A 17,939-nucleotide genomic window follows, 5' to 3' on the forward strand; every position below is an offset into this window, starting at 1 on the left:
GACTAAAAACATATTCTAATAGTTCCTTTCCCTAGTAATTTATTGAATAATTTGGTCGTTGGAAAAATATTTCACAGTTAGGATACCAGTTATATAATTCTTGGCACCCCTTTCTTCCACTCTATTACCATCCTTGTGGAAGCAGGGATTTAGAAGTCAAAGAGAAGCATATCAGACGAAAGGTCTATTTTTGTTTGTTTAATAGGTTGGCATGACCAAATCATTCACAACCTGCTAGTCAACATACTGACAATGAGCCTTTTTGTATTTAGCTTTTATGATCCTTGTATAACTCTCTTAATTATCCTAAGTTGTCCCTTACACAAAATCCTATCATTTTTTCACTAATTTGAATCTAGTCATAGATGTAGCATGTATAACATAGTGAAGAGCCTTGCCTCCCTTGAAAAGAAGGATCAGATCTCATGTCTGTGTGATACTAGGCAAATCATGTAAACCTCCATGTGCCAACTCTCTATCACCAATAGACTATATGACAACAGACAGCTCTCTGTGATATACCTAATAAGTCAATAATGAGTTGTAAATGTGTTGGTGGATGGGAATTTCCATTCCAGGAGTTCTCTGAGGTTCTGAAATCACAGATAGTATGTATGCATGTTCCCACTTCATAATTGCAAACAGGAAATATTGTGGTTAACCAGACATGAAAATTTATGTTGAGCAAAAAAGTCAATTCATAGGGAGATGCCTAGTGGGCACATATCACCAGCAATGACTTGTATAAAAGAAAAATGGCATAAAAATATCATTCAGGAAATGTATGCTTGGAAGAGGAGTTGGCCAGTCATGTAGCAAGGGTAAAGGGAAAGCCAATAGACAGGGTGAGGGCTGACATTTGATATTCACTGAATATTGAAACACCTACAGGAAGGTTTCTAGTACACCAGGTAGATCATCTAGAAAAGAATTCCATGAGGACAAGGACAAGAATCACACAGAACAAGAAGGCACAGATGTGTGTCAGTCTGTGCTGATGTGCCTGGATTGATGAGATCATAGTTCCATTAGGTCAACTAATTGTCTAAGTTATGTTTATGTAAACATTTTAAGAGCTTCAAACACTTTCCTGGGGGAGTGTCGTCCTCATTTATCAATAAAATGAAGTACCCTAGCCAAAGTAACTAGTTAAGTTGAGTCTCCTTATTCACAGATCTCTGATTGATCCAGGAAACTACTTTGAAACACATTTATTAAGTGCCTATTACATGCCGAGTACTGTACAAAGAGTGGGATATAAAGAAAAGCAAAGACAGTCTCTGCATTTGAAGAGCTCTCATTCTAATGGGAAACACAACATGAACAACAATAAACAAACTACATATATATACATATATAAGATAAACTAAAAATAATTAAGAAAGGGATGATTTTGGCATTAAGAAGGCTTGAGAAAAGCTTTCTGCAAAAGATAGGATTTTGGATGGGACTTGAAGAAAGTCAGGGAAACAAGGAGACAGAGATAACGAGAAAGAGATCATTATAGGGTATGTGGGAACAAACCAAGGAAAATTCCTGGAGTCTGGAGATGGAGAAACTTGTTCAAAAGACAGCAAAAGGGAGTACCACTAGATTGAAGAGTGAGGGGAAAAGGGGAGGGAAGAGCTTAAGTTGGTGATCTTTTTGTTAGGTGGGGCCCCATGAATAAAGTGTACAGATTTGTAGCATTCACATTCTGTTTTATTACAACCCTGGCTTCCATACTAGGAGATAAATTATAGATATCCCAAGGCATTTTTTCCTGTGTGTACGTACACACACACACACACACACACACACACACACACACACACACACTAATATTGGTTATGAAGTCAGAAGACCTAAGTTTTAATTTTGATACTGTCATTACCAATCTAAATGAACCTTGAACAAGTGACTTACCCTATTTCAGCCTCATTGCTTATTTAAAAAACTAAAATAAAAGACCTTTTCCATTTTCCATTCTAATGCCCCACCTCCAGTTTAAACAATCCCTATCAGTATGTTCATAACAATAATTGATATCACAAAAAATTGTTTTATTAATGATAACATGTTTACATTTTTAAAATTTAAAATGTATACTTATAAGTGATGCCAGAGCATCTGATATGTGATCTAACAAAGGTTCTGGATAATCAATTTCATGTGCATGCATCTATATAAATATATATGTGTCTTTGTGTATGTACCTACATATAAACACTACATACACATTCCATTCAAGGAAATCTACACAATTCATAGAATCACAGAATCTTTTAATTGAAAGGAATCACTGAATAAAGGTCAAAACAGAAAAAAAAAATGTTTAAGTTAGAATATATCAATAGAGATAAATCAGAGTACATATGATCTCTTTTAATGGCAGTTTTGTTTTTCTAGACAGACAATTTAAAAATTCTCAAAATTATCTTTAAGTTAGTAAGGAAAGAAAATGCTTTAAATGGTGACGAAATATATAACAACTATTTGACTGTTAGAGAAAAGATAATAATTAAGAAAAGAACACTTCTGGGTAAGTCTCTAGAAACTATACACACACAGACTAAGCTTATTTTTCTAAACACTATGCAACCTAGGTATAACACCCTGTTTCAGTAAGCAAAAGAAGGGAACAAAGTAGACCTCAGGAGCTATTATTTTGTCCTTTAGGCTTAAACTGAGCTAATTATTGTACCAGAGGGAAATCATTGGGAAACAGAGAAACATTGACTTTTTCATCCCAAGTGTTTCCAGGCCCTCGTATTCTCAATTCACCTTTACACAGACCTCTCTTCCCCATCACTCTCCATCATGTGGCCCTTTTTTTTTCACCTGCTTTTATCCAATGTGTAACCAACCATCTGTTTGGTTCAGAATATTTTTTACCTCTTACATATTTTGATTGCTTTTTTTCTTCTATTTCATCTCATTGTATCTTAATTGTATCCTAATCATTTTAGAGGAAGGAAGGAGAAGGGAAGGAATTCAGCATTTATAGAGCATCTACTATTTGTCAGACACTATGCTAAGTGCCTTATAAATATTATTTCATTTAAGCCTTACAACAACCCTGTGAAGTAGATGCAAGAATTATCCTCATTTGACACTTGAGGAAACTGAGGCAAACAAAAGTTAAATAACTTGCTCAGGGTCACACAGCTAGCAAGGGTCTGAGGCCGGATTTGAACTTAGGTTTTCCTGAACCGAGGCCCCATGTTTGATCCACTGGGTCACTTAGCCAAAGAAATAATATATCTGCCCCTTCCAAAAAACAAAACATATAGGTCAAACATTTTCTTAATAAACAATTTTGGAGTCTATTTATCTACTATCTCTTAATGATCATTTAAAAATATGCAAGAGGTATACATGGGTATGCGATGTGGGGTTTAAGCTTTAAAAGATTGCTCTATAGCAAAAATGAATAATATGGAAATACGTATCAAGTGATAACATTTGTACGACCCAGTAGAATTGCTTGTCAGCTCTGGGAGGGGGGATAAAAAAGGGGAGGGAGAGAAAATGAATCATGTAAACATGGAAAAATATTTTAAAATAAAATTTTAAAAATATGCAAGAGGGCAGCTAGGTGGTTCAGTAGATTGAGAGCCAGACCTAGAGATAGGAGGTCTTGGGTTCAAAGTTGGCCTCAGACACTTCTAACTGTGTGAGCTCAGGCAAGTCACTTTACCCCCATTGCCCAGCCCTTACCACTCTTCTGCCTTGGAACCAATTCACAGCATCAACTCTAAGACAGAAAGTAAGTTGTTTTGTTTTTTTTCAAGTAGCCTAAAAGAATGCAGAAGAGAATGACTCCACAAGAGAAAGCTTTAGAGAAAAGTACAGATTAGATACAAACTCAACTAGAACTCCTGGAAGAGATGAAGCAATGGTTTTTGTTTTTTTTTAAAGAGGGCTAAAATTGTTTTTGTCAATAAAATGTGATGCCTAGAAAGGAAAAAAATGAAAAAGAAATGAGAGTTTTAGAAGAAAGAATTGAAAAAAGAATTAACTGCTTGGAACAGGAGGTATAAAACTTTGCCCAAGTAACAAACTCCCTGAAAATTAAAATGGACCAAATGGAAGTCAATGATTCCATGAGATAATGAGGGACATTAAAACAAAAAGCCTGAGAAGTATAAGAAAATGTAAGGCATCTCATAGTAAAAATATTTGATTTAGAAAATAGATTGAAGAGAAATTTTTTTTTATTACAGACAGTTCTCTTTTTATAGTAAATTCAAATTATGCACATTAAACTTTACTTAAAGAATTCCAAAAGCAATCCATGTTCCAAAAAACAAACAAACAAACAAACAAACAACCTCAACTATGTTAACTTTATTGTAGAGTATGGTGTTCTTTCTCTTTTCTCCTGTCCTGGGACTTGGAGCTCTAGGCCTCCCACTCCTAACCCTAACCAAAACAAACAAACAAATAAATAAAATAAAATAAAATAAATCCCCTCAAAGTGAAAACAGAACAGTGAACCCAAGGAGAATCCACCACCACTGCCTTAAGGTAGGAGGCTTGCTTAAGACCTCTATTGCTAAGAGAGGAGATTTTTGTCCTGCTCCATCTGTACATTTTGGCTCATATATCTGTCTTGTGCACATCTGCACTGGAGTACCACAAGTTTGCCCCACTGTTTCTGTGTCTGTGTCCCACATGTTCATGTCGGGCCACCCCATCCTCTCAATTTGGCCAAGCCCCCATGTGACTGGCCCTAGCATGTTCCTTCTTTTGGTCTTTCTTTGTTCATGGCTCCAATCTTTCTTCGAACTATACATTTGAACTATACAACTATATACATTCTTTGAACTCTACAACTCCTCCATGTCCCCTATCCTTTTTCCTGCTTCCTTCTTTCCCTTCCCCATATCTGCAGACAAATTTTTATTAATGCAAAAACTGTATCAGACCACCTAAAAGCAAAAACAACAACAACAAAAGACTAAATATTTTAGTTCAAGAAATCTTTTTTAAAAAGCTATCTTTACTGGAAAAGAAGGGTATGTCCTTCAATTGGGGAATGGCTGAACAAATTTGTGGTATATGCTGGTGATGGAATACTACTGTGCTCAAAGGAATAATAAACTGGAGGAATTCCATGTGAACTGGAAAGACCTCCAGGAATTGATGGAGAGTGAAAGGAGCAGAGCCAGAAGAACATTGTACACAAAGACTGATACACTGTGGTAAAATCGAATGTAATGGACTTCTGTACCAGCAGAAAGCAATGACACAGGACAGTTCTGAGGGATTTATGGTAAAGAACGCTACCCACATTCAGAGGAAGGTCTGCAGGAGAGGAAACATATAAGAAAAACAACTGTTTGAACGCATGGGTTGAGGTGGATATGATTGGGGATGTAGACTCGAAACTACCACACCAATGCAACTACCAACAATTTGGAAATAGGTCTTGATCAATGACACATGTTAAAACCAGTGGAAATGTACATTGGCCATGAGCGGGGGAAATGCGGGGGGTGAAGGGGAAAGTAGGAGCATGAATCATGTAACCATGTTAAAAATGAATATTAATAAATGTTTTTAAAAAATAAAAAAAATAAAAAAAAATTCTGAGGCCAAAAAAAAGTATATTACTAAATCTAGCTTTCTCAAATATCGTTTTACTCAATTTGGTCCCAGGTTCTAGAATGTCAAGTTTTCTTTTTCTTTTTCTTTTTTTTTTTTTTTTTGAATCCATGACCACCATCCAGGGTATGAGATATGGCTTCTGACTTTGAATAAACTGTAATTTTAAATGATCATCCCATCTATACCTTTTTTCTCATCATTAATTAAATTGTTTATGAGATTAATTTAATCTAATCATTAATAAAAACATTAAAAAGCCAAAAAAAAGCTATCTTTGCTGCAAATTGGACTACAAATTGGAAATAAAAAGAACCAACCAATTACCTCTTTAAAGGAATCTCAAATTTAAAACTCCCCAAATCCAGAGCTTCTAAACCAAAGAAAAAAGTATTGCAAGCATTTGGAAAGAAAGAATTAAAGTATTGAGGATCCAGGCATTATTACACATGACTTTGCAGCCACCACTTTGTAGGAGCAGAGAGTTTGGAACAGAATATTCCAGAAGGTCAAGGATATAGGTTTACAGTCAAGATTAATTTACCCTCCAAAACCAAATATAATCCTAGGTGGGGGAGGGGAGGAATGGATCTTAAATGAAATAGAGACTTCTATACATTTGTAATGAAAAGAACAGAGATACACAGACACTAGTGTATGGAGTGAAAAATCAGTGTATTATTCTCAATGTATTTTAAGATCAATATCCCTGTGTAAAGGGTAAGTTTGATTGGCTTAATTAGATACAGTTTTCCTCTCCCTTTACCCCTCCCCTTCTCAGTCTTTTATATAGGTCTTTAACTGGTGCTTTTATGCACAGGTGGAGGGCATTGGGTTGGTTTCTTATAAATTGAGGAATTAATTTGTATCTTTGGGCATTGCCTTTGGATCTCTGTCCAAATGTCCCCGTTCATTACATGAAAGCAATAAAGCTATGGTCTATCTTCATTTTACATTGGCCTCTCTGATAATTTGAGTGATTAAAGGGGGTGCACCTTGCTATATCAAGATTCCCCCCAAAATTCCTACTCCACACACTTTGTAGTTCAAAAACAGGTAAGAGAAATATAAAAAGGTAAACACTAATGAACAATGATAAAAAACTATACAAGAATAATTTATTTGTGTTCTAATATGGAGAGATGATATATGTTTATCTTTTAAGCTTTATCATCATCATAGAGAGTCTAATTTGACAAAAGGCCCATGTTTTAAGAAATTTAAATTCCTAAGATTAATGGAAAGGGGGGAAGAAAAGCAATATTTTGGGGTTGGAGGGGGGAAGGGAATGTTAGAGAAAATTATCTAACCTACCTGGGATGCTGAAATAGAGGCTTCAACAAATGAGGAGAAAGTAATAGGAATACTCAATGACAGTTAATTTCATCAGAACTGCTCAAAGGAGGGAAGAATACACAGGTGGATACAGAAATACATTTTACTCAACAGAAGAAAAGGTGTAAATTCTCACGCTGAAAATTTAATAATTATCGAGGGCCGGGACAAGCTGGCTATAGCACACTTCTGACACATTCTAGGCACAGAACAAAACATGAGTAAAGACACTGAGGGGGGAAAGGCAGGATGAGTTCAAGGAATGTCAAATCATCTGGTTTGGCAAGAAGCCTAAAAATCGCAGAATATCAGAGTTGCAAAGTACCCTAGAGATAGTTTAGTCCAATTGTTGTCCAAAGAGGAAATATCTCAGATTGGTCTCTCTGTCCTATAAGGCCAAAAAAAAACAAAAACAAAAAAACCAAGCCTGAATCCCACTTCCTTATTACTGCCTTTTAAATACTTCTCATTAAATAAAAGAATTAGAGTTGTAGGGGCCTTAGAAATCATCAAGTCCAACCCCACCCCCTCATTTTAGAGGTGAGGAAACTGAGGCCCAAAGAATTTAGGTGATTGTTCCATAGGCATCTAAATAACTAGAAGAGATAGGGATGTGAACTTAGCCACCTTGAGTCCAAAACCAGCATTCTTTTCACTGTACCATAATGTTTTCACCCTTACTCTTAGTCTTCTCTTCTCTAGGCTAAACATCTCTCACTCCTTGAATTGAATTATGGATCACACAGTCTCCAGTGCAGTCTCCCTCACCATCTTAGGCACTCTTCTTGGGGCTTTTTTAGAATGAGAAACTAAACATGATGTCACATATATCTTGTGACCGAGGCCAAAAACAGTGGAATGGGTAGATCAGAATAATTTATTCTAATAGCCATAAAGGCAACTAAAGTAAGCACTGTGGAGCATTTGGTCAGACATCAAAGATACCAAAGTCATCCATTTTATTCTGAATGATCAGCCAGTCATCTCGACTTTTGTCTTGCCATTGGACTTCGATGACTCTGGAAGAGAGTCCGAGGCTGATGACCTTATGCATTTTTGCCTCATGAAAATCCAATCCATGCAAGTCAAGACATCACCCCATGATGTGATTGGTCCTCTCTGAAACCAAAAATGAACAACACTACTGGACAATGTGCCATTTTTAAGGTTGTTTCAGATCAATTTTCCTTTTTTTAAAAGTTCTTCTGCCACAGTATTGAGTCTCATTGAGCTTGCAGTCCACTAACACTGACTTCTTTTACACAAATTGTTGTCAGAGAGTGTGTAAAGGGGAATAATGAAAGATTGGAAAAAATGCCTCCAACCCAAATGGTACAGGACTTTGAATGCCAGACAAAGGAATTTGGACTTTATCAGGCAGGGACAAATGTTTTATCCTGAGAGTGACATATTATGACAACAGAATAAAAGAAGTAAAGAAGAGTTTACTGGGATCATGGGTATCAGCTCATGTTCTCACCTGTGATAAATGAAAACCACCTTCCTAGATGTGTTGAAGTCGTGTGTCCTTGTTATCATAAGACTAAGGACAACGTATCCTGTAAATCCATCTCACTATATATGGAAGTACTTTGCATAACATTCTCAGAATTATATCTCCTTGAAAGACCATTCCACTTCAGTGACTTGTGTTCTAACTAGTCCTTGTTGTGCGCAGTCCTCAACAACGTAACTCAGACAGTGCTGTATATGATGGGCAAAGGCTACTACAGTTACTAAATAATTGCATTAATGAAACCACTGAACAACAACAACAAAAAAGGAGACTAGGCATGACATTGTAACATATAAATTCAGCAAATATTTATTAAATGCATACTTTAAGAATAGCACCAAGAGATTAGGCTTTAGTGATAGACAGATTTTTAATGTAAAAAATAGAATGAATGATGACTGTCAATGGTCTGAAGCAACAGGAAACAGAGCGTATCTAAAACCAACAAGGATAGTATCTCTAAGTTTCTTGGCTAATAGGAGTGCAGTGGGTAGAGTGTTTGGCTTGGAGACAGGAAGACTTGAGTTCAAATTTGGCCTCAGACACTTCCTAGTGGTATAATCCTGGGCAAGTCACTTAATCTCTTTGCCTCAGTTTCCTCACCTATAAAATCAGCTGAAGAAGGAAATAGCAAACCATTCTAATGTTTTTGCCAAGAAAACCCCAAGTAGGGTCACAAAGAGTTGAACATGACTGAAATGATTGAACAAGAACAAAAAGTTAGAAGACTAACCTAGATATATTAAATGAAAGTATATTTTAATAGCATTTAGTTTTAGGTTTTTTTTAAGACCTTACCTTCTGTCTTAGAAGTTCCAAGGCAGAAGAGTGGGAAGGGCTAGGCAATTGGGGTTAAGTGACTTGCCCAAGGTCATACAACTATGGAATGACCAAGGTCAGATTTGAACCCAGGATGTCCTGTCTGAGCCTGGCTGTCAATATATTGAGCCATCTAGCTACCCCCAGAAGCATTTAGTTTCAAAGCATATACTTTCACACTAAAATGAGAATTCATAAACATATCAAGCTATAAAGTAAGATGTTTGTAAAGCCAAATATCCTGAATGATCAAGATTAACTAGAGGAGAGGCAGTGATATATAGTGGGAGTAAAAAAATGAAAGCAAAACTAACGAACTAGAATTCATAAAACATGGCTTCTGATTCCAATTTATCTAACTATATGTCTAACTCAGGTGAGTCACTTAACTTATCTAAACCTCTTTTATCCACATCTCTAAAATAAAGGGTTTTACACTAGAAAGTCACCCCAAATCAAAAGTTTTGTTTTAAGCATAGATTATCAGGACTGAGCTAGAATGAACTGAAACTTGCATATTGAAATTGAAATCAATACCACAAGACAGTAGTTTAGGAATGATAAAAAAATTTTTTTAAATACATAGTGATGGTGAGGTAAGAGATAAAGCTATATCTCTGGACAATGATGTAAAGAAAAGCAAGAACAATAATAATGAATTAAAATCATGAAAAGCAACACTAGTCAGACAATGTTAGTAATGTTATAACCACACTTGGTGTGTTAATCCCAAACACATGTGTGTATATATATATATATATACTTGTTGAATCTGTATCATGTTATCAAATAGAAATTCCTGGAGACTCATAATCTTTTTGTAATTGAGAGGCTAAGTGACTTACTTATGGTCGCATAACTAGTTTCTTTTCAGAGGCAGAACTTGAACCAGTTCTTCCTGTCTCCCAGGTCAGCTTACTATCCATTATTTCATGTGATCTCCCCCATCTCCTGTTGTTGTAACTGCAAATACTTTAAATATTTTTTTAAGTTTTTTTTTTTAAACCCTTGTACTTCGGTGTATTGTCTCATAGGTGGAAGATTGGTAAGGGTGGGCAATGGGGGTCAAGTGACTTGCCCAGGGTCACACAGCTGGGAAGTGGCTGAGGCTGGGTTTGAACCTAGGACCTCCTGTCTCTAGGCCTGACTCTCACTCCACTGAGCTACCCAGCTGCCCCCACTTTAAATATTTTTTTAAAAAGCATCAAGGACTACTTTAATGAGTAAGCATCACTTTATTATTTAAGTTAAACAGCAGACCTTGAATAGGTATAATATACAAATCACTGCACAGTAAACACAGGAATAAAAACAATTCCATAATAAAGTAATGAATGGGCCAGCTAGGTAGCTATCGGATAGAGTGCTGAGCCTAGAATCAGGAAAATGTAAATTCAAATCTGACCTCTGATATTTCCTAGCTGTGTGACCCTGGGCAAGTCACTTAACTGTGTTTACTGCCCCTTACTCTTTCTTTCCAGGAATTGTTACTGACAGAAAGTAAAGGATAAAAAAAAGAGCAAAGAATGAGTGAAGAAGCCACAATATGAGAATGTTTAAAGATATCAATGCAAGAAAAATCAGTGAACTAAGAGAACCGAGGACTGAAAGGGATTATGTAATGAAAATGTGCCCACTAACCAAGAAGACAAAATAGTAAAAATTTCTTGTAATCCTAGAACATCATGGGACTGAAGTGAAAAATCTACTGATTGAAATAGTTGATTGGAACATAGGAATGTGGGACCTTTGAGCTGGATTGGACCTAAGAGGTCATCATTTTTCAATCCCTTCATTCTATGAATGAATGAAGAAACTGGTGCCAAGATCATGGGTCAACAAACTACAGCCTGAGCTTTATTTGAAAATGTAAAAATCATGTAGACACTAAAAGATAACTCTAGTCCAACTATCGATAATATGGAATTAGGTCTTGATCAATGATACGTGTAAAACCCAGTGGAGTTGTGAGTCGGCTAAGGGAGGTTAGTGGGGATTGGGGGAGAGGGAAAGAACATGAAATATGTAACTAGGAGAAAATATTCAAAATAAAAAAAAAGAAAATGTAAAAATCATTCTTAGCTCATAGTCCCTACAAAAAAAAATTTGCAGATCCTATTTGTCTCCCTGGCCATAATTTGCTAATCCCATGGTCTAAGGAATAATAATAATAATAATTCAGGTTTATGTAGCTTATTACAACATACAAAACATTTTCTTCACAACAAAATACATATGATATAATATAGTGAGGACAGCTAGAAAGCACAGTAGATGGGGGCTGGATCTGGAGTCAGAAAGACTCATCTTCCTGACTTCAAATCTGGTCTCAGACACTTATTAGTTGTGTGACCTTGGGCAAATCACTAAACAGTGTTTGCCTCAGTTTCTTCATCTGGAAAATGAGCTGAAGAAGGAAGTAGCAAATGACTCCAGTATCTTTGTTGAAAATGGAGTCACAAAGAATCAAACACAACTGAAAAATGACTGAACAACAAAATAATATAATTAGTATTAATATTAAAACTTCTATTTTATTGATATGGAAACTGAGGCTTTAAGAGAGTAAGGTATCTACTTATATCTGATCACAATACAGCTAGTAAAAGAAAAAAAGGGCTGTGTAAACCCATATTTTCTAAGTCCCAAGTTTAACAGTCTGTCCATTATTCTATGATGTCTCCAAATGACTCTCTCAAAATCACAAAGGTAGTAAGTATACAGTTCAGCGGGTAGTTTTTCAGCCTCTCCTGACTCCCAGTCCAGCACCCTTTCCATTATACCATGCCCATGAAAAATCTACTGTAAATGCTTATTCAAAAATACCATACACTTATAAAGGACAGAAAACAAATCAATGTAATGAGGCATCATCACTGTAAACAATTCCCAACTTACAGATGGATTTTGTTCCAAAAGTTCTTTGGTAAATCAGTACACATTTTCTCCTAGAAACAATGTTATAAATAGCTTGCATTTATAAAGTATGTTACAGTTTGAAGTATAGTCATATACATTATCTCATTTGATCTTCAAAAGAATCTTGTGAAATAAGTAGGATTGGTAGCTCCATTTTATTGATGAGGAAACCAAGGCTCAGGTGAGGTTAAATGATCTGGTTAGGTCCTCAAAGAAAGTAAATGGTAGATCAAACCCTAAGACTCTACACCTCTTATATCATTGGACCTCTCCAGTGGTATCTGGGATACTGGAGGTAGCAACAATAAGTCTATTTTATAGAAAATAATAATGTCACAAGATAATAATAAAACTAAAAAAATAAAATTGAATAAGTAGATTTTTATTTTTAGTTTTATGCTAGTATCTGAGAGAAGGCAGGTTTATAAAGAGTAGGGTTTCTTAACTTAGGGTTCCTCATTCAAAAATTTTTTTGAAAATTTCAGTCATATCTGTTTCCTTGTGAGACTATTTGGGGTTTTCTTGGCAAAGATACTGAACTGGTTTGCCATTTTTTTCTCCAGCTCATTTTATAGATGAGGAAACTGAGGCAAACAGGGTTAAGTGGCTCACCTAGGATCACACAGCTAGTAAGCGTCTGAGACCAGATTTGAACTCAGGAAGAGGAGGCTTCCTGATTTTCCCCCTGGCACCCCATCCACTGGCTCCACCTAGCTGTATTTCAATGTAATTGGTGTGCTTGCTAATCTTACACATTTGAATTTATGCATATATAATAACATTATTCTTTGGAAAGGTTCATAAGATTCAATATTTTGCCTGAGGAGTTTTGCAAAAAGGTCAAGAAGAACCCCAAATTTAGAGGAAAGTAAGGAGGTAGATGTAGTGGAGATTCTTTAGTGGTATTCTGGGAACCTTCCCAAAATGATGAGGTCATTGGCACTTTTCCCTATTATGTCTAATTTCATTTCAAAACATTGACTTTCCTGTTCCTTCATAGATGCAGATAAGTAGCAGCACTCAGGTTGTATTATTATTGGGATTGCTAAGTGGTGCAGTTGTTAGTGTTCTGGGCCTGTCAGGAAGACTAGAGTTCAAATCTGACCTCAGACATTTACTACCTATGGGACCTTGGGCAAATCACTTAACTCTGAATCAGTTTCCTCATCTGTCAAATGAGCTGGAGAAGGAAATGACAAACCACTCCACTATCTTTGCCAACAAAACCCCAAATGAGGTCTTGAAGAGTTGGATACAACTGAACAAGAACAAAAAGTATTATTATTATTATTATTATTATTATTATTATTATTATTATTATTATTATTATTATTATTATTGTTTTCAACATAATGAAGAGAGAACAAGATTTTCTTGTGGGAACTAGATCAGAGCTGGAGAGGTGGAGAGGATAAGTAGTGTTTGAAGAAAATTAAAAATGAGAGAGATTACCTGAGGCAGAATCAACTGAACTATGAATGGTAAATAATAGAGGAAAAATCGTGGGGAATAGATTCTTTTGGGAGAGAAAAAAGAGATTTGGAGAAGAAATATTGATAAGATCAAGATTTTGAAGTACTACTTCCTCACTTTACAGAGGAGAAAATGAAGTCAATAGCGATTAAAGGACTAGTTGTTTGTCAAATAGGGATTAAATAGTAGACTGGGATTGGAATCTTGGTTCTCTTGCTCCCTACCCAGGCTATCCTACTGCTCATGCTATCCTGAAACTAGTAATTAGGTAGCACATGTAGCCTGGGAAAGATCAGTTACTGAATTTTGTTGGTAAGTCAAATCAAGTCAATAAGCAATTATTAAGCACCTACTGGGTGCCAGGTACTGTGCTAAATCCTGGGAATATTAAATTAAAAAAAAAAAGCCAAAAAGAGTCCCTGCTCTCAAGGAAGGGAAAGAGAAAAAGGAAACACACATTTATTAAGTCGCTTGGGGCAGCTAGGTGGCTCTGTGGATTGAGAGCCAGACATAGAGATAGGTTTCAAATGCAAAATAGGGCTCCTGGGTTCAAATCTGGCCTTACACACTTCCTAGCTGTGAGGTCTTGGACAAGTCTCAACTCCAATTGCTTAGCCCTAACTGCTCTTCTGTCTTGGAACTGGTTAATACTTAGTACTGATTCTAAGATAAAAGTTAAGGGTTTTTTTTTAAGCACCTAAAACATGCTAAAAATGTTCTAAAAGTTTTACAAATATCTCATTTGGTCCTCACAATAACTCTGTGAAGTAGTTATTTTTTTATCTGCATTTTACAGTTGAAGAAACTGAGGCAGAAAGAGGCAACATGACTTTCCAAGGGCAACACATCTAGGAGGTATCTGAGGTTGAATTTGATTTCAGGTTATCCTGACTCCAGGCACTAGGCTCTATTCACTTCATCCCCCACCTATGGCGATGAGGGAGACACCATGAAAACACTGTACAAACAAGACATATACAGAATAAATTAGAGATAATCAACAGAGGAAAGGCACTAGCATTAAAGGGAATCAGGCAAGACTTCTTACAGAAAGAGCAATTTTAGCTGAGATTTGAAGAATAGGGAAACCAAGAGGCAGAGATAAAAAGGGAGAAGATTCTGGGTTTGGGTGGAGGTGCAGCCAGTGAAAATGTGTGGCGTCAGGAGATGGATTTGTCTTGTGCAAGTCACAGCAAAGAGCCTCATGTCTCTTAATCACAGAGTAACTATATGGTGGGGTCAGGGACAGAGGTGGTGGGGTGTAAGATCTAAGAAGACTGGCAAGGTAGGAAGAAGCCATGTTATGAAAGGCTTTAAAATCAAATGAACTAGAAATTGAAGGGATGCCCTGTCAATTGAAGAATAGCTAAACAAATTGTGCCATATGATTATGATGGAATGCTACAAACTTTAAGAGATGACAAGTTAATTTTTTAAAAAAATGGAAAGACCTATGTAAAATTATGAAGAGTCAAATGAACAGAACCAAGAGCACGTTATATACAGCAACAGAAATATTTGATGAATGACTTGTGTAGAGTCTTAGAGAAAGAGTTGACATATATATATATATATATATATATATATATATATATGTAAGATATAATTTTATATATGCATTGATCTTTTTGTTAATTTGTGCCTTCTCTAATGAAGAGGACAGGAAGGGATGGAATCAACAGGGTATTTTAATAAATAAATAATAAACAAACAAATAAATAATTTTTGTTGTTTTTTGATTATTATTTTATTATTATAATAAATAAATGTAATAAATATAATAAATAACAAATAAATAAATTTGAATTCAAAAATCAAATGGAAGATTTAATACTTTTTCCAGAAGGCAATAGGGAGCAAGTATAGTTTATTGAATAGGAAGGTCAGGTCTGCACTTTAGAAAGATCATTTTGATAGTCAAGTAGAGGATGTTCTGAAGTAGGAAGGGATTTGAGGCAAGGATCTCAACCATAAGGTGATTGCTATGAATTAGGTGTAAGGTCATGAGAGCCAACAAACACCAGGACAGTAGTGGCTATGTCAGAGGAGAGAAAGAAAGGCAGGACCTGGCAATTGATTGGATATGAGAGGTGTGAAAAAGTGAGGAATCATGGATAACACCTAGATTGTGAGCCTGAGTGACAGGGAGAATATTAGTACCCTCAACATAACAGAGATATTAGAAAGAGTGGAAGTTTTTGGAGACAAGATCATGAGTTCAGCATGATATTTAGAGGACATCTAGTATAAGATTCCAATAAATGGAGATGTAAGGGTTGGTTAAATAGATAAGGGCCATTTTCCTAGGGATGATCATTGAATCCTTGAGAGCCAATCAGATCATCAAGTGAACTAGTATAGAGGGAAAGGAAAAGAGGGCTTGTAACAAAAATCTTCCAGGACATACTTGGTTAGCAGTCTAGAATCAGATGAAAATTTAGTGAAGAAGTCCGAGAAGGGCTGGTCAGATAGGTAGGAGAACCAGAAGAGAGAAATGTTATGAAAACCTTGAGAGAAGAGGAGAAAATGACCAATAGTATCAAAGTCTGTAATGAGATCCAGAAGGGTGAGGACTGAGAAAATTTAGGAACATTCAGAGTAGAGGAAAACAAGGTAGGCCTTGTAGAATTCCTTGATCTCAGAGTAGGAAGGCCCCTCAGATGTAATAAGCAACAATAATAGCTAGAATTTATATAGCACTTTCAGTTTTGCAAAGCACTTTGTATATGTTATCTCATTTGGTTCTCACAACAATCCTATGTGGTTGTTGTGCTATTATAATTCCTTTTTTTGCAGATGAAGAAACTGAGGCTGAGAAAGGTTAAATGACTTATGTTATATTCAATAATCTTTAACACTTGCCTAGTCTCACACAGGTAGTAAGTATCTTAGGTGGGATTTAAACTCAGGTTTTCCTAACTCCAGGTATAGTACCCTTTCCTCTATATCACCTGGCTACCTAGGTCATCTAGCCATGGCTGTACCTGAATAGGATCCCAGGATATTTGAGTGTTAGGGAAGAAAGTGTGCAATTGAGATCCATATATATATATATGTATGCTATATTCCTGTTAAATGTTTATAGCTTAAGGAGTGCCAGTACTCTGAAATAATTAGATAACATTACCAGTCTGACTCAGTTTAAAAAAAACACAAACAGAATTATACAATTTTTTAAAAAGCAGTTTTAACATTTAAGTGTAGTTAATATTTTAAAATGTGTTACTTTATATAAGATGTAAATTGTTGAAAAGATTACCATTCATTCATAGAATTATAGTGCTGTAAGAAACCTTAGAAATCATCTGGTATAACCCCATTATTTAACTTATTTTTTCTTTATATATACATTTTAAAAATACTAGAGCAGCTGGATATTTTAGTGAATAGAGTACTGGGTTTGCAGATAGTAAGACTCATCTTTCTGAGTTCATATCTGGCCCAAAACACTTCCTAGCTTTGTGAACCTGGACAAGTCACTTAATCTTGTCTACTTCAGTTTCCTCATCTTTAAAATCATCTGGAGAAGGAAATGGCAAACCACTTCAATGTCTTTATCAAGAAAACTAAAAATGGGTCATGAAGAGTTGGATATGATAGAAATGACTAATAATAACAAAAAACACTATAATCATTTCCTGATATATGCTTCTTATCCCCAATTTAATCCTCCCTTAAAAGAAATAAGACGGGGGCAGCTGGGTAGCTCAGTGGATTGAGAGCCAGGCCTAGAGACGGGAGGTCCTAGGTTCAAATCTGGCCTCAGACACTTCCCAGCTGTGTGACTCTGGGCAAGTCACTTGACCCCCATTGCCTACCCTTACCAATCTTCCACCTATAAATCAACACACAGAAATTAAGGGTTTAAAAAAAAAAAAAAAGAAAAAGAAATAAGACACTGAAACATGACTGTTTATTAGGGTAGAGTGGGACCCATCAATATTTGTATCTCTTGAGCCAAAGGAGCTGGGTTTGACTTCTGCCTGTTTCTTTTGTGTGACCTTGGACAAGTCACTCAATCTCTTCTGGGCTTCAATTTCCTCATCTAGAATATGAAAGGGTTGGACTAGGAGACTTCTTATGTTCCTTCCATTTTCCCTGTAAGACTATAAACATGCCACAACTGAATATGTTTAGAGTATTTGAAACTCAACCTGTCTCTTTCAAGAGGAAAAATATGTTTTGTCTTCCCATCCTTTGATTCTTGCCCATGGCCTTCCAAAAATTTTCTACAGGTGTGCCACCCAAAGTATAGGCAATCTTCCAACTCTATATACATTAATAAGGT

Source organism: Gracilinanus agilis, chromosome 3, assembly GCF_016433145.1.
Source record: "Gracilinanus agilis isolate LMUSP501 chromosome 3, AgileGrace, whole genome shotgun sequence".
NCBI lineage: Eukaryota > Metazoa > Chordata > Mammalia > Didelphimorphia > Didelphidae > Gracilinanus > Gracilinanus agilis.